Raw genomic sequence first — 25,174 nt, 5'->3', positions numbered from 1 at the left:
GAGGTAACCTGGGTCAAAGGAGCCTGCCTTATAGCAGGATAGACTGTGTCCTCTAAGAGTCTTTCAGCACTGATGTTCTACAATGGGATTTGGCAAACTACAACCCACGGGCCAAATCCATGGTCCTTTAGTTTTTGAGACAGGGTCTTGCTCTGTCACCCAGGTCAGAGTTCAGTGGCGCGATCAGTACTTGCTGCAGCCTTGAATTCCTGGGCTGAAGTGATCCTCCCATCTCATCCTTTTGAGTAGCTGGGACTACAGGCATGAGCCAACACAGCTGGCTAATTAAAACAATTTGTTTTTGTAGAGAGGGGTCTTGCTATGTTGCCCAGGCTGGTCCCAAACTCCTGGTGTCAAGCGATCCTTCTGCCTCAGCCTCCCAAAGTGCTGGGATTACAGGTGTAAGCCACCGTGCCCAGCCCCATCCCACGTTAGATACGGTGTTGCCCAGGCCCTCATTGTTTAACCATGTTTTGGCCCAAGGAGGTCAAATTTCCTGGTTCCTTGCCCAGGCAAAGAAGGCACTCTCTGCCTCTAAGACTTCTATCTCTGGGAAACCACTGAGCTCAGATGTAACCAACTGGAAATTGATTTCAAAAGCTTCAACAGTGGACTCTGTCCCAGCCACATGGGACTCCAAGGACTAGAAGTTACACCAGTGCCTCCTCTCAAAGCTCACGACCTGGCCGGGGGAGGGCAGTGGCTGGGTTAGTACTGAGAGCAGCTCCTTTCCGGAGAGAGGAAGACAAGCATATTTCTCACTTGCTTTAGAAATGCAAGAAAGTTTTATTATATTCAATAGGTATTCATTGCCAAAGATACAACAGCCTAGTGGGACAAGTGAGGCTGGGCATGGTGGTTCATGCCTGTAATCCCAGCCCTTTGGAAGGCCAAGGTGGGAGGTCAGGAGTTCAAGACCAGCCTGGACAACATAGTGAGACTCCTGTCCCTACCAAAAAAAAAAAAAAAAAAAAAAAATAGCCTGCCTGTAGTCCCAGCTACTTGGGAGGCTGAGGTGGGAGGATTGCTGGAGCCCAGGAGTTGGAGGTTACACTAAGCTTTGATTGCCCACTGCAGTCCGGCCTGGGTGACAGAGTGAGGCCCTGTCTCTTAAAAAAATGAAAATTAAGAAAATGACTCCCCTTTCCGTGTGCTTATCCCCACTCTTCAGTTTAGTCTGTATTTTTCCAGTTGTTTTCTCTATTATCAACCACGTACCTATGTAAAGAGATGGAAGCAGAGAGGTACAGTTCTACCCTGTGCTTTCTCCCCATGACAACAGAACTGAGGCATTTTCCCGTGTCTGCACATGTGGGTCTGCCTCATGCTCTTTAATAACTGTTTATTAGTGTGTCCTCCTATGGATACTCCTTTATTTATCCAGAATACATACTTCCTTTCAGCTTAGTGCAAATACCATCTTCCTCCAGGAAGTCTTCTTTGATTCTTGCAGCACAAAATGGCCACTTCCTACTCCAAACTCCTAGGTCCTTGTCTCTTTCTCAGGCCCTAGAAGAGTCAGGGTAAATCTATGCTGCTGTGACAAAGAGATCCTGCAATATGGAGGCTTGAAGAACAGGGAAGCTGTTTCTCTCTTAGGTCATAGTCCTGGTTGGTGAGGCAGCTCTGCCCCTGCCAGTCATTCCAGGAGCCAGGCTCCTTCCAAGTCATTGTTCTGTGTGCCCTAGGGCACCCTGATTGTTGTCAGTGTGGCTGAAGTGAGTCACACAGGAAGCCAGGAGATGCCTGATGTCTGCACCCTGTCACGGACAGTCCATTCACAAGGCATTGGCAAGAGCTTTGCATGGCTGTGCCTCCTGCCTGGGAGGCCTGGGTGTCTGCAATGCCATGGAAGAAGAGAAACCAGCTTTGGTGGACAATCGCTAGTGTTTGCTCTTATACAAACCTTGACGCCTTAATGGGGTGCTTGGGGTCCCCATGCTGTGGGAGTGGAAATGCTGAGAGAGCAGGATCAAGGGCTGGTCCATCTTCGCATCTTCCTTCATGTCCTGTGCAGTGCCTGGCATGTGGTTGGTACTTGGGAAATGCCAAGCCCATGTGTGGACATACAGTCACCAAATCAGAGGGTGGTGGGCAACAGGGTCTAGTAACATTTCCCATGTGCCAAGCTCTGTTCTGGGCCCTGAAGACCCAAAGCATAGTTGCTCCATCCCCACACATTATAGTCATGATCTCTTTGGGTTTCTGGAAAAGGAGATTCTCTTCCTGTGGCAGGGCCTTTGCACATGCCATCTCTTCCTTTTGACACCCACCTCCTTCTGCTCGCCAGCTCTCCTCACTTGCCTAGCTGGCTCCTACTATATGATTCTCCATAAATGTTACCTCCTCAAAAGAACTTCCTCTGCTTCCTCTCCCAGACTAGATTGGATCTCTCCATTATCCACACGTGCATTATAGTTCTCCTTTGTAAGGTTTTTGTTTTTTTTTTTTAGTCAGAGTTTTGCTCTTGTTGCCCAGGTTGGAGTGCAATGGTGAAATCTCAGCTCACTGCAACCTCCACCTCCTGGGTTCAAGCGATTCTCCTGCCTCAGCCTCCCAAGTAACTGGGATTACAGGCATATGCCACCACGCCCAGCTAATTTTTTGTACTTAGTAAAGATGGGATTTCACCATGTTGGTTAGGCTCGTCTCGAACTCCTGACCTCAGGTGATCCACCTGCCTCGGCCTCCCAAAGTGATGGGATTACAGGTGTGAGCCACCTCACCCCAGCACTTGTAAGTTTTATCAATTGCATTGAAGTAACTTTTTTTTTTTTGAGAGGTCTTGCTCTGTTTCCCAGACTAGAGTACAGCGGCATGATCATAGCTTACTGCAGCCTTGAACTCTTGGGCTCAGGTGATCCTCCCACCTCAACTTCCCGAGTAGCTAGGACTATAGATGCATGCTGCCACCCTGCATAATTTTAATTTATTTTAAAATTTTTTTCACAGAGACACGGTCTTGCTGTGCAGCCAAGACTGGCCTGGAGCTCTTGGCCTTGAGTGATCCTCCCATCTTGGCCTTCCAAAGCACTGGGATTATAGGCATGAGCCACCATGCCCAGCCAGAATTATCTTTTTTTTTTGTATAAAATCTCATTTCAGGTCAATCTGCATTCTAAGTTTGTAAGCTCTATGATGGCAGGTACAGTTTTGTGTGTTCAGTGCCTAGCAGAATACCTGGCCCAATAGACATTCTGTCTACACATGTTAAATATTTGATCAATATTGTCACCAGTTCACCACGGATGAGAAAATGGAGGCTCAGAGAGGTTGAGTGACTGGCCTAAGATCACACAGCTAGTGAGTTTCAGCACTGGGATTTTGGGCTGCCTCCAGAGCTGCTGCTTTCACAGGCTAATGCAATTAGAATACCACATGATGTGTGCCATAACAGGGTATTAATAGGATGTGTTTAAGGGGTGGTGGGAGGGCAGAGGGGGGCGTGACTGACTCAGCCTAGGAGAGGGGTGGCTGCCTGGAGGAAGCGGTGACCTTGGGGGCTCAGAAACCGTGGGGCATTTGGAGCAGCTGTAGCGACTGCGTGGGAGTATGAAATTTGAGACCAGAGCAGAGCTGGTTGTGAAGCCCCTGCTTGGGGGCGTCAGGGAATTTGGACTTAGTTGAGCTGAGGGGAGCTCTCAGAGTTTGCAAGCAGGGGAGTGACATGATCCGGTGGGTTCTGTTTAGAACATCACCCTAGGTCAGGGTTGCAAGCTGACGGCTGCTGGCTGGCAGAGTTGGCTGGGCTCGCTGGGAATCTGAAAATGGAATCTGTGGCCAACTGCATTAGTTAGGAGTTAAGTCCGACTGCTGAGCCAAATACCCAAAATTACAGCGGCTTAAGCGAAATAGAAGCTTTCTGTCCTCTGTCACATAAAAGTCTGAACGAATCAGGCATCTCAGCTCCACTTCAGGGGCCCAGAATCCCTCTAGACAGTTGCTCTGCCATCCCGAGGCACTGCCTTGGTCCACATGGTCCTCGATGGCCGTGAAGGCACCGAAGAAGGAGGCAGATGGGCACTGGGGCCAAAGGGCAGTCTCTCTCACTTCACACTTGAAAAATCAGGTGATTCCACCCAAAAGCCAGGGTTCTGGCTTCTCTTGGATGACAGGAAGGGTCTAGCAGGACTGGGCTGCACGTGGCCACGACTGACTCGAGCTGGACGGTGTCTGCCTCTGTCGGATGGGCCCATGTGCTCCAGTTCATTGCAGTCCTCACGCTCCCCTTTGTCCCTGACTGCTGAGGCAGGGTGCCCATTCCTCAATCCTCTTACACCAGCCCCTTTGCTCAGTTTCATGACCCTGTATAAAGCATGTGAGCTCACAGCCCCCAACCCCGGACAGAGGATGTCCTGCAGGCAGCTGGGCTGGGAGGCCTGCTTAGGCATAGGCAGCTGTCATGAGGCAGAACTGGCAAGGACCAGGCCAGGCCCAGGCTCTGTGCTGAGAACAGCCCTTCCTTCCTTCCTTCATCCCAGTGAACACAGTTTCAACAACTGCCTCTGCCTCTAAAACTCGTAGACTGTCCAGGGAAAACCTCGTTTGAAATCAGGGTGAGGTTATTTTCCAGACAGCCATCTGGGCATGTGTATGGGGCTGCCTTTCGTTCACCTGGGAGCTCTTGGGGGCGTCCGAGGAGTGCAGCCTGCACGGCAGAGCCCCAGCGACCCATCAGAGCCCCTCCTCAGTCCTACCCTCAGGCTCCCAGGCCTGCTTGACCACCCCAGAAAAGGCGGAGGCTGGCACAGGGGAGATATCATGTGACCCGGGACGCTGATCAAACTTCCTGTCAGAGGCAGTTGCGGGCGGCTACATTTGAATTTTGCAATCACTGTCCTGTGGGAGTTCTAGATGACATGTTCCCCACTCCTGCTGGGCACCAGTTGCCAAGGAATGACTTCCGGTGGAGGGATGTTTGGTGCCATCTTTATCCATTATTCCTGATCCCTGGCCTCTATCACGGCGACTCCGTCAGGCAGGAGGAGGGGTGGATGGCTTCTGTCAGGGGCAGATGTGAATGAGTTTACTGGAGCTAGGGAGCAAAGAACTGTGTTTCCAGTGGGCGCAGGTCTCATGGAGGTTGAAGGTCCTTGCAGGCTGGAAATGGCCGTGGCATGGTGGCACCTCCAGATCCAACAGCACTTTTTGGTCTGCAAATAGCTCTCCCGTATTAGTCCAATCCAATATTTTCTTTCTGACCTGCAGCAATCAGAGGGGTCCTCTGTGTCCCTCTTGGGGACTAGGTACCTTTTAACAAAATCCCCCCACAGAGCACACTGTCTTTAGGGTCCAAGCCTTCCCCTACCCCTAACCTGCCTCTGCATTTGGGGTCTGGTTTCTGGTGGTTGACTCCCTCCTGAATGGGGTTAGTGTCAAGATAAGACGCTGCCCCTTCTTGGGTTTCCATAGTGATAAATCCCTCTCAAAGAGCGTCTGAGGATTTTGCTGACTTTACTGAAGATCCGTGGGAGGTTCCATCACACAGTGCAGGTGACATGGTGCATCTGGCATCCGCCTGGTCCCTCTTCCTTCTACCTGGATTTCCCAAGGAGTTCCCAGTGTCTCTTCCTCATGCATGCAAAGCTGCTTCCCTCTCCCCTGAAGCCTTTCCTTTGGCAGCCGATATAGAACCTTGCAAGCATGTGTGTGCGTGTTTTGCGCATGTGTGTGTGTGTGCATGAAGACATCGGGGCACTTGCCTTCTGTACTGAAGCTCTTGTCAAAACATTTTTCTCCACAAAGTCATTTCTGTCCTCAAGAGGAATTCTGGTGCCAGCAGCTAAGATAAGACCGTTTCTTCACTTGTTATGCGGCTAACAGCTGTGAAGTGGGCTGAAGCAGTTAAGTCATCATCCCCATTTTACGGATGAGGAAACTGAGACTCAGAGAGGTACAGTGACTCCCTCAGGGTCACCCACTGTGGGACTCCGTTCTAAGCTTGCCGACCCAAGGCCAGTGCCCTTTCCACTGCATCCCGGCCTCATGGAAGCCTCTTTGCTGGAGTTTGGTCCTGAATTTGCTGCCATGGTGAGCCTTGCCTGGTAGGGCCAGAGACTGGGGGTAACAACAAAGCACACATTTACTCATTCACCAAATAGGCAATGAGCCCGTGCCCTGTGCTAGGCACTGGATACTTGGGAATCAGTGGTGAGTGATACAGGGATTCTGCCCTCATGGAACTGATGGTCCAGTGAGGAATCAGATGAGCACACACACAAATGCATGTGTTCCCACAGGCAGGCTGATGTCACTGAGACAAATGCATCAGGGTCTGGGGTAAAGGAGTGCAGGGGGAGCGGGGATGCTATTTTATAATGGGGGTCAGGAAGGCCACTTTGAGGGCACAAGCTCCAAAGGGGTGACAGAGCAAGCAGGTGCAATGTCTGAGCCTGGACAGTGTTTGGTGTGAGCAGGGAGCTTCGAGGAAGCCACAGGGTCTGGAGCACAATGATTGAGGGAGAAGGTTGGGGAAAAAGCAGGGAGGAGAACAAGCATCTCATATGGGGCACATGCACTCAGACCTGGGCAGTGAAAACAGTACTGACGTGGCCAAGCGCCATAGCTTACTCCTGTAATCCCAGCACTTTGGGATGCCAAGGTGGGTGGATCACTTGAGGTCAGGAGTTCAACATGATGAAACCCCGTCTCTACTAAAATTACAAAAATTAGCCAGGCATGGTGGTGTGTGACTGTAATCCCAGCTACTCGGGAGGCTGAGGCAGGAGAATCTGGGAGGCAGATTTAACCTGGGAGGTAGAGGTTGTAGTGGGCCGAAATCCTGCCACTGTACTCCAGCCTGGGTGACAAATCGAGACTCTGTCTCAAAACAAACAAACAAACAAACAAACAAACAAACAAACAAACAAACAGGTACTGACAACTGCACCCCACATTCTGGACATTACTTCTTTCTAAAAGCCCCTCAGGTGACTCAAATGTGCAGTGAGGGCCGACAGCCACTGGGCTAGGGCCTTACCGGCCACCGTGAGGACCTGGGTTTCATTCTAAGTGTGATGAGAAGTCCTTGGCAGGCAGGGAGGGAGGTGATGCAATCTGATGTACTTTTCTAGAAGATCTCCCTGGTGGCTGGGTTGGAATAGATGTGAGGGAGTGAGATGGTAGGCAGGGAGGCCATAAGGAGGCTGCAATGGTCTAGACAAGGGGCAGCAGTGACTAGTGATGGAGGCAGCCTTGGCCAGGTGTCGTGCTGGACCCCTCTTAACTTCAGGAGGGATGGTACCAGGTTCAAGAGGCCAAGGAAGAGAACTGGAGCTAGCAAACTAAACATAGGGTTTTGCCAGGTGTGGTGGCTTACGCCTGTAATCCCAACACTTTGGGAGACCGAGGCGGGTGGATCACCTGAGGTCAGGAATTCGAGACCAGCCTGGCCAACATGGTGAAACCCTGTCTCTACCAAAAATACGAAAATTAGCCAGGTGTGATGGTGCACGCCTGTAGTCCCAGCTACTCGGGAGGCTGAGGCAGGAGAATTGCTTAAACCTGGGAGGCAGAGGTTACAGTGAGCCGCGATCACGCCACTGCATTCCAGCCTGGGTGACAAGAGACTCCATGTATAAAAAAACAAAAACAAACAAACAAAAGCCATATGGTTTACTTGGGGGAACTTACCTACAGAGTGCTCCAGTGGCGATGGGCTGGACAGAAGAACAACGGCTTATAAAATGCGTGCAGTTTCTATAGCACTTTTATGTAACACCCTTTCTCCGGCAATCCTTATTCCTTAAGCCTGCCATACAGGGTATGCTTAAGTTGTTATTGCTGTCAGTTGCATCTATCATACACCAGGGTCCTCAGATTACCACAAACTCAGTGACTTAAAACAACACAAATTTAGGCTGGGTGCGGTGGCTCAAACCTGTCATCCCAGCACTTTGGGAGGCTGAGGCGGGTGGATCACTTGAGCCCAGGAGTTTGAGACCAGCCTGGGCAACACAGGGGACCCCCATCTCTACAGATAATTTTAAAAAATTTGCTGGGTGTGGTGGTGCACACCTGTGGTCCCAGATACTCAGGAGGTTGAGGTGGGAGGATCACCTGAGTCTGGGAGATTGAGGTGGCAGTGACCTGTGATGGCACTGCTGCACTCCAGCCTGGGTGACAGAGCAAGACCCTGTCTCAAAACAAAAACGCAAACAAACAAACCACACACACATGCACATTTATTCTCACACAGTTCTGGAGGACAGGAGTCCAAAATGAAGGCATCCACAGGGCTGCACTCCTGGGGGCTTCAGGGAGGAGGTTTCCTTGCCTTTTCCAGTCTCTTGATGCCAGTTATACTCCTTGTCTTGTATCTCCTGCATTTTCAAAGTCCGTCACTCCAACCTTTGGTTTTGTATCATATCGTCTTTTTTTGATTCTCCGGCATCTCTCTTATATGGACCCTGGTGATTACATTGGACCCACCTGGATAATCCCGGCTAATCTCCCCAGCTCTCGATCCTTATCTTCATCACCCAGCAGAGTCCCTTTTGCCATGTAAAGTAAGATATCACAGATTCCGAGGGTTAGGACGTGGACCTCGTGGTGGGGGCATTACTGAGTCTCTGACAGTCAAGGTCCCCTCTGGAGTGGTGGAGGGGCTTATGGCTGGGGCCTGGGGCTTCCTTATCTCCCGGGGGGCTCTCGGCGTCTCCCCGACCAGGCGCAGATACCCGCTGGCTTTTCTGTCTGTGCCAGTGTGTGGGTCCCGCTTCTATTCCCGAGGGGTCCTCCAGGTGGGCCGGCCTCTCCATGGTTGCTAGGGTGGCTCGCTGCCCCTAGGGTGTACTGGTGTCCACCTGGTCTCCCACCTGAGGACTTGGTCGACCAGATCACCCACTCCCATTTGCCTGGCATTTTCAGAATGTATTAGTTTTCTGCCGGTGCCGTAATAAATGACCCCACAAACTTAGTGGCTTAAAACAGCATACATGTATTATCTTACAGTTCTGCTGACTGGAACCCAGGACAGTCTCATCCACCTAAAATCAAGGTGACATGGGGCAGACGTGGTGGCTCACGCCTGTAATCCCAGCATTTTGGGAGGCCAAGGTGGGCGGATCACCTGAGGCAAGGAGTTTGAGATCATTTTGGCTAGGATGGTGAAACCCCATCTCTACTAAAAATACAAAAATTAGCCAGGCATGGTGGCGCATGCCTGTAGTCACAGTCACTTGGGAGGCTGAGCCACAAGAATCTCTTGAACTCGGGAGGCAGAGGTTGCAGTGAGCCGAGATCACGCCTCTGCACTCTAGCCTGGGTGACAGAGCGAGACTCTGTCTTAAATAAATAAATAAATAAATAAATAAAATACAGTCAAAGTGTTGGCAGGCTGTGCCTTGTTCCGGAGGTTCTAGGGGTGAATGCAATTTTTGCTTATTCTGATTGTTGGCAGAATTCAGTTCCTCCAGATGGTAGGACGGAGGTCCCTGCTTTCTTGCTGGCTGTAAACGAAGGGCTGTTCTTGGCTTCTAGAGGTCACCCTGTTCCTTGGCTAGGGACCCCCCACCCCGTCTTCTCCATCTTCAGAGTCGGCAACAGCGGGCCGAGTTTTTCTCTCCTGGCTTTTCCCTCTCTTCCTTCAGCTGGGGAAGGTTCTCTGCTGTTATGGGCTCATGATGACATTGGGTCCACTTGGATAACGGATCATCTCCCCATTTCAGGGGCTGCAACCTTAATTACACCTGCAAAGTCCCTTCTGTTTTATAAAGTAACATATTTACAGCTTCCAAAGATTAAAGCATGGACGTTTTAGGGGCTATTATTCTGTCTAAATGCACCAAATAGTAACAAAACAAAGACAATGTAATTAACACTTATTAAGCTTTTATTACTTGCCAGGCTCTATGCCTAGATCCTCGGAATCACCTCTGAGGAAGATACTATTATTATGCCTATTTTAGGAATAGGAAACTGAGGCATAGAGAGGTTAAGGAATGTGATAGGTTGAATTATGCCCCCCCCCCACACCATTCATACGTGAAACTCCTAACCCCCAATACCTCAGAATGTGACCTTATTTGGAGCGAAGGTTTTTATAGACGTAATCAAGTTAAAATGAAGTCGTTTGAGGAAGCCCTAATCCAATATGGCAGATGTCCTCCTAAAATGGGGAAATGCAGAAATACAAACCCACACAGGGAGAATGCCATGTGGATGGGAAGACAGCATCTACAAGTCAGGGAGACAGGCCGGGCTGTAATCCCGGCACTTTGGGAGGCCAAGGCGGGCAGATCACTTGAGGTCAGGAGTTCGAGACCAGGCTGACTACCATGGTGAAACCCCTGTCTCTACTAAAAATACAAACTTAGCTGGGCATGGTGGTGCATGCTTGTAATCCCAGCTACTTGGGAGGCTGAGGCAGGAGAATCACTTGAACCCAGGAGGCGGAGGTTGTGGTGAGCTGAGATCACGCCACTGCACTCCAGCCTGGGCAACAAGAGCAAAACTCTGCCTCAAAAAAAAGGAGAAGGTCGGAAACAGATCCTTACCCCATAGCCCTCAGAAGGAATCAGCCCTACCAACTTCTTAATTTTGGCCCTCCAGCCTCCAGAGCTGTGAGACAGGAACTGTCTGGTGCTCAGGCCACCTATCTGTGGTGCTTTTTATGGCAGTCCTAGTGGACTAATAAGTGTAACTTGTCATTAGCTGTGGCAGCTGGGTTCGAGCCCAGGCAGTCCTCAGTCTTTGGCTCTCTGGCTGTTTTCGTTGCCACGTCTGTCTCCATCTCTCTCCATTTTGGTCTCTTTGTCTGATTAACTCTGTTCTGTTTTTCTCCATCTTTTATTTGTTTATTAATTTTGAGACAGGGTCTTGCTCTGTTGCCCAGGTTGGAGTGCAGGGGTGCAACCATAGCTCACTGCAGCTTCTGCCTCCTGGGTTTAAGCAGTCTTCCTGCCTCAGCCTCCTGAGTAGTTGGGATTACAGGCACGCACCACCACACTTGGTAAATTTTTGTGTTTTTTGTAGAGATGGGGTCTCATTATGTTGACCTGGCTGGTCTCAAACTCATGACCTCAAGCAATCCTCCTGCCTTGGCCTCCCAAAGCCCTAGGATTATAAGTGTAAGCCACCCTGCCCGGCCTCCTTTTTTTTTTTTTTTCCCTCACTCACTCTCCCCTTCTCTCTCCCCCTGCTTCTGGCTCTCTGGGTTTCCGTCCTTCCCTCCTTCTGGCCCTCAGCTCCTATTGAGACAGGAACTCCCTCACCTCCTCCCTCTCGCTCCCTCATTCCCCTCCAGCCACTGTTCCTCCCAGGACACCCCTTTGCAATTAAACTGCGGATAGACCAAGGCCCAGATGCCAGCATCACTGATGCCCACACCGGCTGTTCTTGGGGCCTTGGCGGCAAGTGAGCAGCCGGAACTGAGGAGAGTGGGCAGAGAGCTACCCTCTCTGAGAGCAGAGGCCTCTGAGCTGCAGGAGGAACCAAGCTCAGCCCCCACTCACCACCCTGTGGGCTCTCTCCGGCCCCCTCCACCCTGCTGTGCACACAGGCGCCTCGGGCTGAGTGGCCGTCAGCCCAGCAGCCCCACCAGGCCTGGCTGGTGCGTGAGGCTCGCAGTGGGCACCAGCAGCTGTGCCGCCCATGTCGTCCTGCCACACTGACTGCTGTTTTTCTGCTCCTGGCTTCTGGCCTCAAGCTTTTCAGAGCAGTCTTCCTGCCCTCCAGATCCCAGCCTCCCTCTTTCTGGGTTTGACCTTTTCCCTTTGTTGCCCCTACTTCTGGGGTCCCTGTTAACCCTGAGTGAGAAATTCCCCACTCCCTAAGGTCCAAGGAACCCTGTGGTCTGGCCAGTCCTGGCCCCTGGTTGGGTTGGGGTTGGGGATTGAGATGGAGACAGGAATGAAGGAAGTCAGGGAAGGCTGCCAGAGGGAATTCTGGGAAACACTGGGGAATGAGCACTTTGGAGAGACCTGTCCAGCCCAGTCCTTCTCCTCTGGGGGCTTCCTCAACATCAGTCATGGCCATGCTGGCAGCCAGGTTTTCCTGCAAGGCCATGATGTACCCGGCCATGCTGATTGGCCACTAGAGCTGGACATGTGACCTGAACTGGGCCAATCGATTCCTCTGTCCTGGGAGTTTGGAGGACTCTGGGAGGTGGGTTGGCCTCTGCAGGGCTAGACACAGGGACAAAGGGTTGAGTGCTTAAGGGAGGCAGGCATGTGTTCAGAGGAGCAGAGAGGGGCTGAGACAGCCAGAGAGAGGTTGCCCAGTTCCCATAGCTGCCCTCTCCTGCAGTCCCTGCTGCTGGGTTCAGCAAGATGCCGATGTATCCTTCTGTGTTAACAAGCATCCATGCTCAAGCTCCTGTGAGTGGGTTCTGTCTTTTGCAGCCACCCAGCCTCCAGATAGCGCTTTTAAGAATGCAAATCAGATCACAGTGCTTGTCTGCTTGATGCCCTCAGTGACTTCCCAGAGCTGCAGCATTTCTCCTTAAGGCTGCCCCAGCACGAGGCTGAGCAACCTGGCCCTGGCCTCTCCCATTGCCCCAGGACTCCCTCACAACAGCCTCTTTGCTGTTTCTCCAGCACTCCAAGTTCATTCCTGCCCCAGGGCCTTTGGACTTGCTGTGCCTTTTGCCTGAGATGCTCTCCCCCTGGATCTTTTTTTCTTTTTCTTTTTTTTTTGAGATGGAATCTCACTCTGTCATCCAGGCTGGAGTGCAGTGGCGTGATCTCGGCTCATTGCAAGCTCTGCCTCCCGGGTTCACACCTTTCTCCTGCCTCAGCCTCCTGAGTAGCTGGGACTACACTCCCGGCTAATTACTTTATTTTATTTTATTTTGTTATTTTTAGTAGAGATGGAGTTTCACCGTGTTAGCCAGGATGGTCTCAATCTCCTGACCTTGTGATCTGCCCACCTTGGCCTCCCAAAGTGCTGGGATTACAGGCATGAGCCACTGCGCCCGGTCTCTTTTTTTCTTTTTAATTTATTTTGAGACATGATCTTCCTCTGTCACAGGCTAGAGTGCAGTGGTACACTGCAAATACAGCTCACTCCAGTCCCCACCTCCTGGGCTCAAGCGATCCCCCTCCCTTAGCCTCCTGAGTAGCTGGGACTACAGGCATATGTCACCATGCTTGGCTAATTTTTAAAATTTTTGTAGAGATGGGATCTTGCCATGTTGCCCAGGCTAGTCTCGAACTCCTGGGCTCAAGCAATCCTCCCGCATTGGTCTCCCACAGTGCTGGTGCCCTGCCACCCCCTGGATCTTTACATGGCCGGCTTGTCCTCATCAGGTTTGAGCTGGAATGTTCTCTCTTGGAGAAAAGGCCCTGATCAGCCCATCAGAGAAGCCTCGCTCCCCCTGTTATTCTATCACAGCATCCCATTTTATTTTATTCAGGGCACATATCACCATCTGTTGTTTATTTATTTGTTGACTTGTTTACATCTGTTTCCCCTGCTGGATTGAAAACATCACATCTTGTGCACCACTGAATCCTCAGTGCTTCCAACAAGGCCTGGCACGTAGTAGGTGCTTAATGAGTATTTGTTGATTGAATGCAAAAATGAGGCAAGATGACCCAGAGTTAGAGTGCCAGGAGTTTGGCCGGGTTTGCTGGGAGAGAGTTGAAGGACCTATCTCATTCTCCCCACACAGGAACCCCACTCTTGCCTATACATAGGCTGCTCTGCCCTTGTAGATGATAGTTCTGAAGGTTGCCCAGCAGTGGATGGAGACCAGGCTGCCAGGCTGCAGGAAGTGGTGATTGTAGCAGAGGTGACTCAATTCTGCCTGGGCCAACCTTGGGCCCCCTTCTGGGCTGATACATACTCTATCCACTGGGCCAGTGTCTGTTCTTCCTCTCGAGGGCCCCAAAATGATCTTTCCAGGGGGACCTCATTTGTCCTGCCGCCCTTCAGTAAGGGACAATGATTTGCATTCCCCACGATCGGAGGCTTTGACCTGGGGGAGGGCCTCTGATCTAAAAACAAGCCCCGTTTTGGGTAAGCTGGTGGAGGAGACAATTTCACGTGCGAGTGAATTGCCTTTCGTCTGCCTCTGTCTGATTTGTTTTTGAAAATTCATTGTATTTATTAGATATGCCATCACACAATGGTCCCTTGACATATTTCGTGCTGTAAAGAGACAGCCCCTGCCATCAAGCTGTACGCTGTAGCTGACAACACTGGGTGTCTCGTGCACCCTCACGCACACACTTCCACGTGGGCACACGCTGTTGTCAAGCACACAGACGTCACAGGCTGGTGGGAGCAGCCCTGGGGATGAAAGACCCAGGCTGGCGTTGGCTGTACCTCTCCTCCCCTTCCTGGAAAAATAATGGCAATTCTGCACTATCTATGTGAATTGGTGAAGAGGCAGCATGGACAGATAAAGTCCAGGATCCCAGTCGCCTCCCTGGCCAAACGGAAGTGGCTAACCAGCCACTGGTTTTGAGGGATGGGAGTTCAGCAAACTTTTCTTTTCCTTTCTTGTCTGCTGGTGGAGGTGCTAATGAGTAGAACAAAGCCCACAGAGGGAGGGGGAAGCAGAAAGCCTGAGCAATCCACTCCCTGAATAATCAGCCCTGAATAATTGAGAATTGACTTGTAATTGCAATTGTCTCAGCATGGAGATGCTGACGCTGGAAGATGAGGAACAGGCGAGAAGAATGGTGGGGTTTGGAAAGAGGGCGTTGACTCTGGATTGATTCCGGACAAAGCAACAGGGGGTCAAGGGGAAATTCTTTATTACAATTTTAAACTACAAGGGCAAATGGCTAACACTGTTGGGGGATGGTTGTAGGAGGAGGATAGGAGAGATGTATCCAAGAAGGAGCAATATTTCTATCCTGACAGTAAACAACTGCCAAATAAACCCCAGAAATGACACTCTGAGAGCGTCTGTGGGAAGCTTAGAGAGCTGCTTGTCCGGCAAGAGGTATTCGTTTTGTTCAGGCTTCATCCGGTGTTCGCTTAAAAGAGTAGATTTCGTTTGCCCTCTTGCACCAGTCTGGAGGGGAAAATCCGCGCGTAACATCTGCCTCATGTCATCGTTTAGAGGCTTATGAATAAACGAATTCTGGCAGGACTAAGCAAATAGCAAAATGCAAGACCCAGCCAACTCCCGATTAGCTGTTTGTGGATTATCTGCTGGGGGATTGTCCAGAGGAAATGTCCCATCCCGGGGTGGAGTCCTTCCCGCCATGCAGCAAGGTCCTCGGCTTCACTCTCTGAGGTGGACTTTTCATTTTTACTTTTATTATTTTTAGAATTATTTGGTACAGACGAGGTACCATCTATGTTGGTACAGGCTGGTCTCAGAATCCTGGGCTCAAGTGATCCTCCCACCTTGGCCTCCCAAAGTGCTAGAATTATAGGTGTGAGCCATTGCGCCCCGCTGTGGCCTAACTTTTGAGCACACAGAATGTCAGATGTGAGCAAGTAATGGTTAAGGGCTGGGTCTATGCAGGCAGACAGATCTGAGGTTGAACTTGTCTCCTACACACAGTAGCTAAAAGGACTTGGGCAGTGTCTCCATTCCTCTGAACCTCTGTTTCTTCCACTGTACGATGAAGAAGATGATGATTGCAGCTGTAACTCTATGCTTATCAGTAGCCTTGAGTTCCTCTGCATTTCCCAGCATCCTTTGCACTTGGAATGGCCATGTGACTGGTCTGGCCAAAGGGATACGAGTGGAAGTGATGGACTGAGGTGGGCAAATATACTGTGTGTCTTCCCTCTACTTTCTCTCCCTCATCTGTGGTGCAGCTCCACTATAGAGGGAGCCTGGATCCCTGAGTCACTGCATGGATATAAGTCATTCAGGAGAAGCAGCTAAGAAAGAACCTTTAAGATTTTGAGGTGTTTGTAACAGCAGCTAGTATTAACTACCCAAATGAATACAGTGGTACTCCCTTGAGAGGTATCGTGAACAATTAAGTTAGGGAGGCAGAGCTTATAAGAACTTAGCCAAGTGCCTGGCATCTAGAAAATGTTCAATAAATATTAGGTATGAGTATTAATTTATTTATGCAGCAAATATTTATAGAGTTCCCATGATGGGCTAGGCATGTGGAATAACAACAGATGCATAAAATCATATTTTGGATTATGTATGAAATAGTGCACTCCATGATAAAATAGAAAGAATTTGGTCATCCATTCCATCAGTGATTATTATTATTATTATTATTGTTATTTTTGTTTTGAGACAGAGTCTTGCTCTGTTGCCCAGGCTGGTGTGCAGTGGTGCGATCTCAGCTCACTGCAACCCTTGAAGCCTCCCAGGTTCAAGTGATTCTCATGCCTCAGCTTCCTGAGTAGCTGGCATTACAGGCATGCACCACCACACACAACTGATTTTTGTATTTTTAGTAGAGATGGGGTTTCACCATGTTGACCAGGCTGGTCTTGAATTCCTGCCCTCAAGTGATCTGCCTGCCTTGGCCTCCCAAAGTGCTGGGATTACAGGTGTGAGTCACTGCGCCTGGCCCAATCATTGATTATTAAATATTAAACCCTATTATGCTCCAGGCATTGTGATGAATGGTGGGGACATGTAGTTGAATATGTCTGTTTTCACTCTTAAATTGCTTGCAGGCTACTGAGAGATGTACAAGTAGACATATAATTCAAATGCTAAGTGACACGTGTCATATAGGGGGACTTTTTAAAAGTGCTGGCTGTGTCATTAACTCTGTTTGGGAGAAATCAGAGAGGGCTTCACAGAGGAAGGGGCTTTTGAGTTCAGCCTTGAACGTCTGAGTAGCATTTGGGCAGATGAGAAAGCATTTCAGGTGGAGGGACTGGTCCATAGTCATAAAGTTTTGGGGTTTTTAAAAAAATTATTTATTGATTTATTTTTTAGAAACAAGGTTTCACTCTGTTGCTCAGGCTGTAGGGCAGTGGCGCGATCACAGCTCATTGCAACCTTGAGCTGGGCTCAAATGATCCTCCTGCCTCAGCCTCCCGAATAGCTGGGACTACAGGTTCATGCCACCATGCCCAGCTAATTTTTAATTTTTGTAGAGATGAGATCTTACTATGTTGCCCAGCCTGATCTTGAGCTCCTGGCATCAAGCAATCCTTCTGTCTTGACCTCCCAAAATGCTGGGATTGCAGGTAGGAGCTACCGGGCCTGGTGAGGTCTTGTGTTTGATGAGATGTGACAAGTGCTTTGGTAGCTGGGGATATAGGGTATCTGTGCTAGGTGGAATAGTGTTGCACACTCCAAAGATGTCCACATCAGTGCTTGCTCTGGCAGCACATACACTAAAATTGGAGTGATACAGAGAAGGCTAGCATGGCCTCTGCACAAGGATAACACACAAATTCATGAAGCATTCCATATTTTTCCATTACTCTAAGTGAAGTAACTCCAGAATAGAAAACCAGAATCTGTATGTTCTTACTTATAAATGGGAGCTAAGTTATGGGTATGCAAAGGCACATAGAGTGATACGTGGACATGGGAGACTCAGAAGTGGGGAGGGGCCAGGCACGATGGCTCACACCTGTAATCCCAGCACTTTAGGAGGCCGAGGTGAGTGGATTACTTGAGGTCAGGAGTTCAAAACCAGCCAGGCTAACATGGTGAACCCCCATCTCTATTAAAGATACAAAAAGTCAAGAGTGGTGGCGCATGCCTGTAATCTCAGCTACTTGGGAGGCCGAGTCAGGAGAATTGCTTGAAGCTGGGAGGTGGAGGTTACAGTGAGCCAAGATTGCGCCACGGCACTCCAGCCTGGGCAGCAGAGTGAGACTCTATCTCACAAAAAAAAAAAAAAGAAGTGGGGAGGGTGGGAGGAAGTGAGGGATGTAAAACTATGTATTGGGTATGATGGACCCTGCTTGGGTAATGGGGGCACTAAAATCTGAGGCTTTACCACTACACAATTCATCCATGTAACCAAAACCACTTGTACCCCTAAAGCATTGAAATAAAAAATATAAATAATAACAATAAAAATAAATAAAATCAGCAACAGAAAACAAGCAAAGATGTCCACATCACAAACTTTGTAACCCAACCCGTGACTGTGTTAGCTTACGTGGTGCAAAGGGACTTTCTCAGATGTGATTACTACATTAAGGATTTTGAGATGGGAGGTTATCCTGAAGTATCCAAATAGGCCTGACCTCATTCCATGAGTCCTTGAAAGTGGAGAACCATGGTAGTGGGCGCCTGTAATCCCAGCTACTTGGAAGGCTGAGGCAGGAGAATTGCTTGAACCCACGGGGCAGAGGTTGCAGTGAGCTGAGATTGCACCACTGCACTCCAGCCTGAGTGACAGAGTGAGACTCTGTCTCAAAAAAAAAAAAAAAAGAGGGAGAACACTTCCCAGCTGTAGGCAGAGAGAGAGGTGTGTCTATGAAAGAAGGGAGATTTTGACATGGCTGGTTTCGAACATAGGGAACCACGAGTCAAGGCATGTGGGCATCCAGGAAAAGGTGGAAGAGGCAAGGACATGCTGTCTTCCCTGGAGCCTCTTCTCGGGGATGTGGCTGGGCCTACACCTTGATTTTAGCCTAGTGAGAACCATGGTGGACTGCTGACCTATAGAATTACAAGACAAGGCCAGTTGCGGTGGCTCACCCCTGGAATCCCAGCACTTTGGGAGGCCGAGGTGGGTGGATCACCTGAAGTCAGGAGTTTGAGACCAGCCTGGCCAACGTGGCGAAACCTGTCTGTACTAAAAAATACAAAAATCGGCCGGGCATGGTGGCACATGCTTGTAATCCCAGCTAATCAGGAGGCTGAGGCAGGAGAATCAATTAAGCATGAGAGGCAGAGGCTGCAGTGAGCCAAGATCGAGCCACTGCACAGTAAGACACTGTCTAAAAAAGAAAAAAGAAAAAGAAAAAGGACAACGATTTATAAGATAGAGATCTTGTATTGTTTTAGCCATTATGTTTTGTTTGTGTTAATTTGTTACAGCAGCTATGGAAAATGAATAGAGCATCTGACGGAGAATATCAAGAGACCACACTAGACAAAAGGGCCAGGCAGAGTTGTGTAGACTTATTCTGGATGAGCAGTGGGTCTCAAACTTCAGTGAGGTCCCCACTTTTCCATGTACTATTAATATTCTGTGTGAATACTAATTAATAACTATATGCTGAGAGAGAGAGTAGCCTTGTTCATTTTAATGGTTATGATCCTTCCATAAGTTGAATGTATGTTTCTTATTTAATTAATGGAAATTTAGGTTATTTCCAGTCCTTTGCTATTAAAATAAGGTTGCAATGAATGATCTTGACCTTGTGTAATTTTGCACACGTGTAAGATGAGTTCCAAGAAATGGAATTATTGGGTCACAGAGAATATGCATTTTTAGGAGTCCAAATTTTTCGTAAATGTCTGGGCACAATTCTGGTGAGAGCTAAAGGCAATTGGAGGTTCCTGAGCAGAATTCAGATATGGGTTCTACAAGTATTCCTGTGGCTGATGGTGTGGAGGCCAGGAGGCCAGAGGAGAGGCTGAGGCAATGGACCTAGAGAGAAATGAGTGTGAGTGACAGAGAGAGAGAGAAATGGTGCTGTTTAGGACTGGGTGTATGGGTGAGTGTAAGTTGATTTTCTTGTGTGTGTTTTTACTTTAAAAAAAAGTTGTTTTTTCTATTTTTAGATATGGAGTCTCACTATGTTGCCGACGCTGGTCTCAAACTCCTGGGCTCAAGCAATCCTCCCACCTTGGCCTCCCACAGTGCTAGGTTTACAGGTGTGAGCCACTGTGCCTGGCTGTGTGTGTGTGCGTGTTTTAATCAGTACAGGAACTTCTTAAGACATGAGAGGTCCTTCTTCAATGGCCCTGGGTTTGAGAGCCTACTGGAGCCAGGTGTGGTGGTGCACGTCTGTAATCCTAGCTACTTGGGAGGCTGAGGTAGGAGAACTGCTTGAGGCCAGGAGTTCAAGAGCCACTGGGACTGGTGTCCCTCACGACAAGTGAGGCCCACTTTGTGTTCACGTGTCAGACCTGAATTCCACTCTCCATTCTCTTCTGCCTGGCCCTTTTAACCTTGGGGGAGATAATCAACTTTGTGGTTTTGCAGGGGAGGGGATAGAAGTGTGTCCCTGTGGTCTGTAAACAAGGTCTTTCTGGTAGATTTCTTCTAAGAAATACGTGGTGACTACAGTTCTTCCTGCCTCTGACGTCCTGATTTTTGGTGCTTATATGATTTGTATAGCATCGAGGTGTTCCAACTACAATATCTCCAGTTGTTTCATTTGGTTGCGTATTTACATAGATTCTTCACCCACCATGGGGTTTTATTATGACTTCTCCATTCTTGGGCTTATTTTGATTCTTCCTTGGTGAGCTGTATTTCAATGTCAGCTAGTTTTTTCGAGAATGGCTCATGGATACCATGTTCTCCAAGGGCGTTCATGTCCGAGAATGTCTGCCTGCTGCCTTTACACTTGAACGTGCAGTTCATCTTTTTGCAGCTTTGCTGGGCTGATGTTCGTGAGTCTCCCCCGAGGAGAGCCCTGGGCCTGTTTCTCCTGTTCTTCTTGAGGTTGGGTTGAGACCAGTGCTGCCTAGGATGCCTGGTGGGCCCCTGAGCTTGGGGATGCTGTAGGCGGATCATGAACAGAAAATAACATAATTTGGAGTGAGAAACTTTGGCTGGCAATTTCAGGGCAGCCGGCCAGAAGATTATCTCTCTTCCCTCGTATGTTTGGGATATTTGTAACTCTAAAAATATCCATGGCAGCTGTGTACAGCTGCACAGGCTGTGCACTGCACAATTCAGGGAACGTTGTTGCTATAAACCACAACGTGAGTGGCGCTCCATTATGTGCAATGTGGTGGCCCTGTGACCTCTGAGACTGGAGTGGGCCTAGAAGCAGATAATTCTTTTATCTCAGTGTTTCCAGACTTTGACTATTTTCATATCACCTTTATTAATTTATTTCTAGCCACATATTCATCTCCTATTATGATTTTTTTTTTTATTGGCTCACAATCTTCTTACAAAAATGGATGTAAAAGGGGAACTTTAGGTCAAAATTGGGAGTGGAAAGCCAGTGAAACTCTCCAAAATAGAAGAAATATATATGTGCACGTGTGTGTGTGCATGTGTGCACGTGAGCATAAAAGAAAAATAATGCCATCAAACTCCAGCTGGATATCGTGAGCTTTTTTCTTTTTGAAACAGGAAGTATTAGGAAGTATTATCAGCAAGAGTTAGAGCAATGTTAAAGAGAGGCTTGCACAAAACTGATGTTTTCTTTCGGAAGTCATCTAAAGGGTTGGAAAGGAATTAGAGGGAGAATTGTTCCCTATGACACAACTTAGTGTAGTTTAACACCACATCCTCCCACCATTCTGAATCCTCTGAGGAACCTGAGAAAACACTGGCCCAGCCCCATCCTCCATCAGCTGCTTGAATATCTTGGCAACATCTCCCCTCGGTGGTTCAAACCTTTCTCCTATCCTTATGTTACAGTCTTGCCAATGCACCACAAAATAGCGGTTGTAGCAGTCTCTCATGAGGTATCACCTGGAGTTTTTTGTCTCACGACTAAGAAAAGTAAGGAGCCTGGACACAAAGGATGAGGTTGGGGCAACAGTTTAACAAGCAAAAGAAGAAAGCTCTCCTGTGCAGAGAGGGGGCCTGGAAGAGGGTTGCTGTTTATACAGTTGAATGCAAAGGCTTTTATAAGAAATGGATGAGGCCTGGGTGTCTCATTTGCATAAGGCATGAATTTCTTGTAGCTGCACCCTGTCCTCCTAGTGCACATGTGAACCCTTAGCTTGAGTTACTGCATATTGCTTTGTTCCCCTTTCTGCACATGTGTCAGGGGACAGAATTTTCCACTGCGGACATGTCTGGGCAAGTCCTCTGTGTAGCCTTTCTTATCTGTGTGGCTCTGGGCATGTCTTAGGCAAGTCCCCATGTGCAAGTTTCCTTATCTGTGCCTGCAGGCTGTTCTTTTGCTTGAAAGAATTCAACTGAGGACCCACCCTAACTGCCTGCCTGACCAGCGTCTTCCTTTCTCCTCTCTCACACCATCGGAAAGTTTCATGCTGTTGCATAGGGGCTTTTTCCGAGGCTGGGCCATTATTTTATTATATTGGGCAGACTACCTCTCCTTGGGCCTGTTGAGCCTGGTTCTACTGTCTGGAGTGCAGCAGAATAGATAACATCCTTCCTGCAAGTTCCATTCCTCCAAATATGATTGAAAGTGGGGACTCTGGGCCAGGCGCGGTGGTTCTCGCCTGTAATCCCAGCACTTTAGGAGGCTGAGGTTGGCAGATTACCTGAGCTCAGGAGTTCGAGGCCAGCCTGGGCAACATGGTGAAACCCTGTCTCTACTAAAAGTACAAAAAGTAGCTGGGCATGGTGGCGCATGCCTGTAGGCCCAGCTACTTGGGAGGCTGAGGCATGAGAATCGCTTGAGCCTGGGAGGTGGGGGCTGCAGTGAGCCACCATTGTGCCACTGCACTCCAGCCTGGGTGACAGAGAAAGACTCTGTCTCAACAACAACAACAAAAAGCAAGTGGAAACTCTGGAGTTAGAGTGCTTGGGCCAGAATCCCGACTCAGGTACTAAACCTAACTGTACTTCTGTTTCTCCATTCAAAAGTGGGCATAATAATAGTACCTCTTTCATGTAGTTATTATGAGAATTAGACATATGGACATTTCAGTAGCACGTGGCACATAGTAAGTTCTCAATAAACATTAGCTGTTATTATTTTCTGTAGGCAGGGACTGTGGGGACCTCATTCTCTCATACCTTCTTCTAGATTATAAGGTGGAGGATGTGGGTCCCAACTTCAGCTTAATATCTGACTCATGATGAGATCTCAAATCACCCAAGGCCCTCCCTGGGCCGTGGTTTCCGTGTCTGGAAACTGAGGGTGGTGGACTCCGTAATCCCTAAATTCCTGCTTCTATCTCTAGCAGAGGTGGATAATTGTATGTCAAGGGAAGGCAGAAGAAGAACTGTGCTCTGCAATGAGCAGGTCTATGCAAATCTATCCCCAAAGGCTGAGGGAGCTGAGAGGCCAAAGAATGAGGCTCACAAATCTGGCTTCTCAGAAAAAAAAAAAAAATTAATAGTAACTTACTAACAGAAGTAATATATCTGGTGGCTGAGAGACAGTGGCTCCCCACACCCACCCTCCAAAAAATATCCCCCCCTTTTTTTTTTTTCTGAGATGGAGTTTCACTCTTGTTGCCCAGGCTGGAGTGCAGTGGCATAATCTCAGCTCACTGCAACCTCAGCTTCCCAGGTTCAAATGATTCTCCTGCCTCAGCCTCCCAAGTAACTGGGATTACAGACACATGCCACCACACCTGGCTAGTTTTTGTATTTTTAGTAGAGACGAGGTTTCACCATGCTGGCCAGGGTGGTCTCAAACTGACCTCAGGTGATCCACCTGCTTCGGCCTCCCAAAGTGCTGGGATTACAGGTGTGGGCCACCGGGCCCAACCAGAAATATCCTTTATCTAGCAAGCCTTTAGGGTAAAACATGTATAGCTCATCACACCTCAGGCTTTCTTGCAAAACTCATGATCACTAGGGAGGTTAGATAAGCATCTTGATGAGGGGTCATCTATGCCACAGGCATTGCTTAAAGACCTTGCTGCAGGAGTCAAACATCAGTCACCATGGGGGTTTTGCTTCAAGATGGCGTCATTCTTGCCATGCAACAGGCTGTTTTCTTATGCTCCACCCCTGGAAACCTGCCTTTACACTCTCACTCAACCACCTCTCTTGGGATAGTCCCTGGGTCTAGAGGGAGGACGCTTGGGATGGTATAGATTTATCAGCAGTGCATTGGCAATGGGAAATAGATTGGGCCCAGTGGGATTCCAAATCAGGGAGATTCGCAGCCTTTGTTGAATAATCTCTAGTCTTTGGAATACCATGATTTTGGTTTTCTCAGAATGAGTAAAACAATGAGAGATACATAGCATTAATAATCTGAATAGTAGAAACATAGGCCAGGCACAGTGGCTAATGCCTATAATTCCAGCATTTTGGGAGGATGAGGTGGGTGGATCACCTGAGGTCAGGAGTTTGAGACCAGCCTGACCAACATGGCGAAACCTCGTCTCTACTAAAAATACAAAAGTTAGCCAGGCGTGGTGGTGCACGCCTGTAATCCCAGCTACTCAGGAGGCTGAGGCAGGAGAATTGCTTGAACCAGGGGCAAAAGTTGCAGTGAGCCGAGATTGCACCACTGCACTCCAGCCCGGGCAACAGAGAGACTCCATCTCAAAAAAAAAAAAAAAGGAAAAAAGAAAAAGAAAGAAATATAATGCACACAAATACTACAATCAAAAAAAGAATTTGTATGCCAGAAAGAAAAAAAAAAAAAAAAAACAGAACCTATTCCATCAGGGAGCAAACTAAAAACATCACGAAGAAAATTAAAACTCAGTTCTTCTTTAGAGACTTGTAGTCAGGAAATAATTCAGGATTCAGTCCAAATTGTAGGCAAATAATAAAAACTCAGACACAATGGTCAAGGCTGGAATCTAATAACAGGTGTGTTATAGTTTTCTTCTGAAAGATAGTTTTTCTGTCTCCAATTCCCCTTTTCTACCAAAGAAAAATCATAGTAAGACCTAGTTTATTTGAAAAATAGGTTTTAGCCTTACTACACTTGGCCCGATTATTTGCATAAGGTGGAGCAAGACTAGCGATTGACCACATAGACTCTTTTTAAGTGGGCTTTGCTGGAACATAAGGTATTTTGAATTAGACTTTTGAAGGTCTGGATTTAGGAAGCCAAGTCATGGATTCACCATCAAAATGTGCCTGAACTACCTGTATGAATTGGGTGAATTCTTTTCTTCTTGAGGTCCCAAAATACCTTGAGGTTCTTGGACCTGCTAGAAAGTGACATTCTTTATTTATCACAGGTCAGGAATCTTGCAAGAGCACCATAAGACAAGGAACTAGGCCAGTCTTTCCAAGGGACTTTTTATTGGCTCTATTAAGTCAACCTCAATTCCTCAAAGCAGAATGGTCATATCTAAAAATACACCGTTCTAGTCAAAACCTTGGCATAATAACAAGTATCTCCAATGTGTCCAGTGGCAAAAGAAAACATATTCTTAGTGAATGCATGTTCATACCTATATTGTAATAAAATAAGAATATTCATGAAAAGTTTCCGAATTATGGAGAACTTAGATAGAGGGAAATGTAAATGTCTCAGTTTTGCTCACAAGTGTATACTCTGCCCAATCGCTGTAGCT

The 25,174-nt window shown here is 48.4% G+C and overlaps 1 protein-coding gene and 1 non-coding gene across 2 annotated transcripts in view; both read left to right on the top strand.

Moving 5' to 3' along the window:
* Positions 1-25,174, top strand: part of GSG1L (GSG1 like) — a 269,946-nt gene that overhangs the window by 48,903 nt on the left and 195,869 nt on the right. The window lies entirely within an intron of this gene.
* On the top strand, positions 17,203-17,309 carry LOC117088815. The gene has a single exon (XR_004439347.1). It is a non-coding gene; the product is annotated as a U6 spliceosomal RNA (small nuclear RNA).

This window comes from Trachypithecus francoisi, unplaced genomic scaffold (assembly GCF_009764315.1).
Source record: "Trachypithecus francoisi isolate TF-2019V2 unplaced genomic scaffold, Tfra_2.0 Lachesis_group10, whole genome shotgun sequence".
Lineage (NCBI taxonomy): Eukaryota > Metazoa > Chordata > Mammalia > Primates > Cercopithecidae > Trachypithecus > Trachypithecus francoisi.
This window is presented reverse-complemented; position numbering and strand designations above follow the sequence as displayed.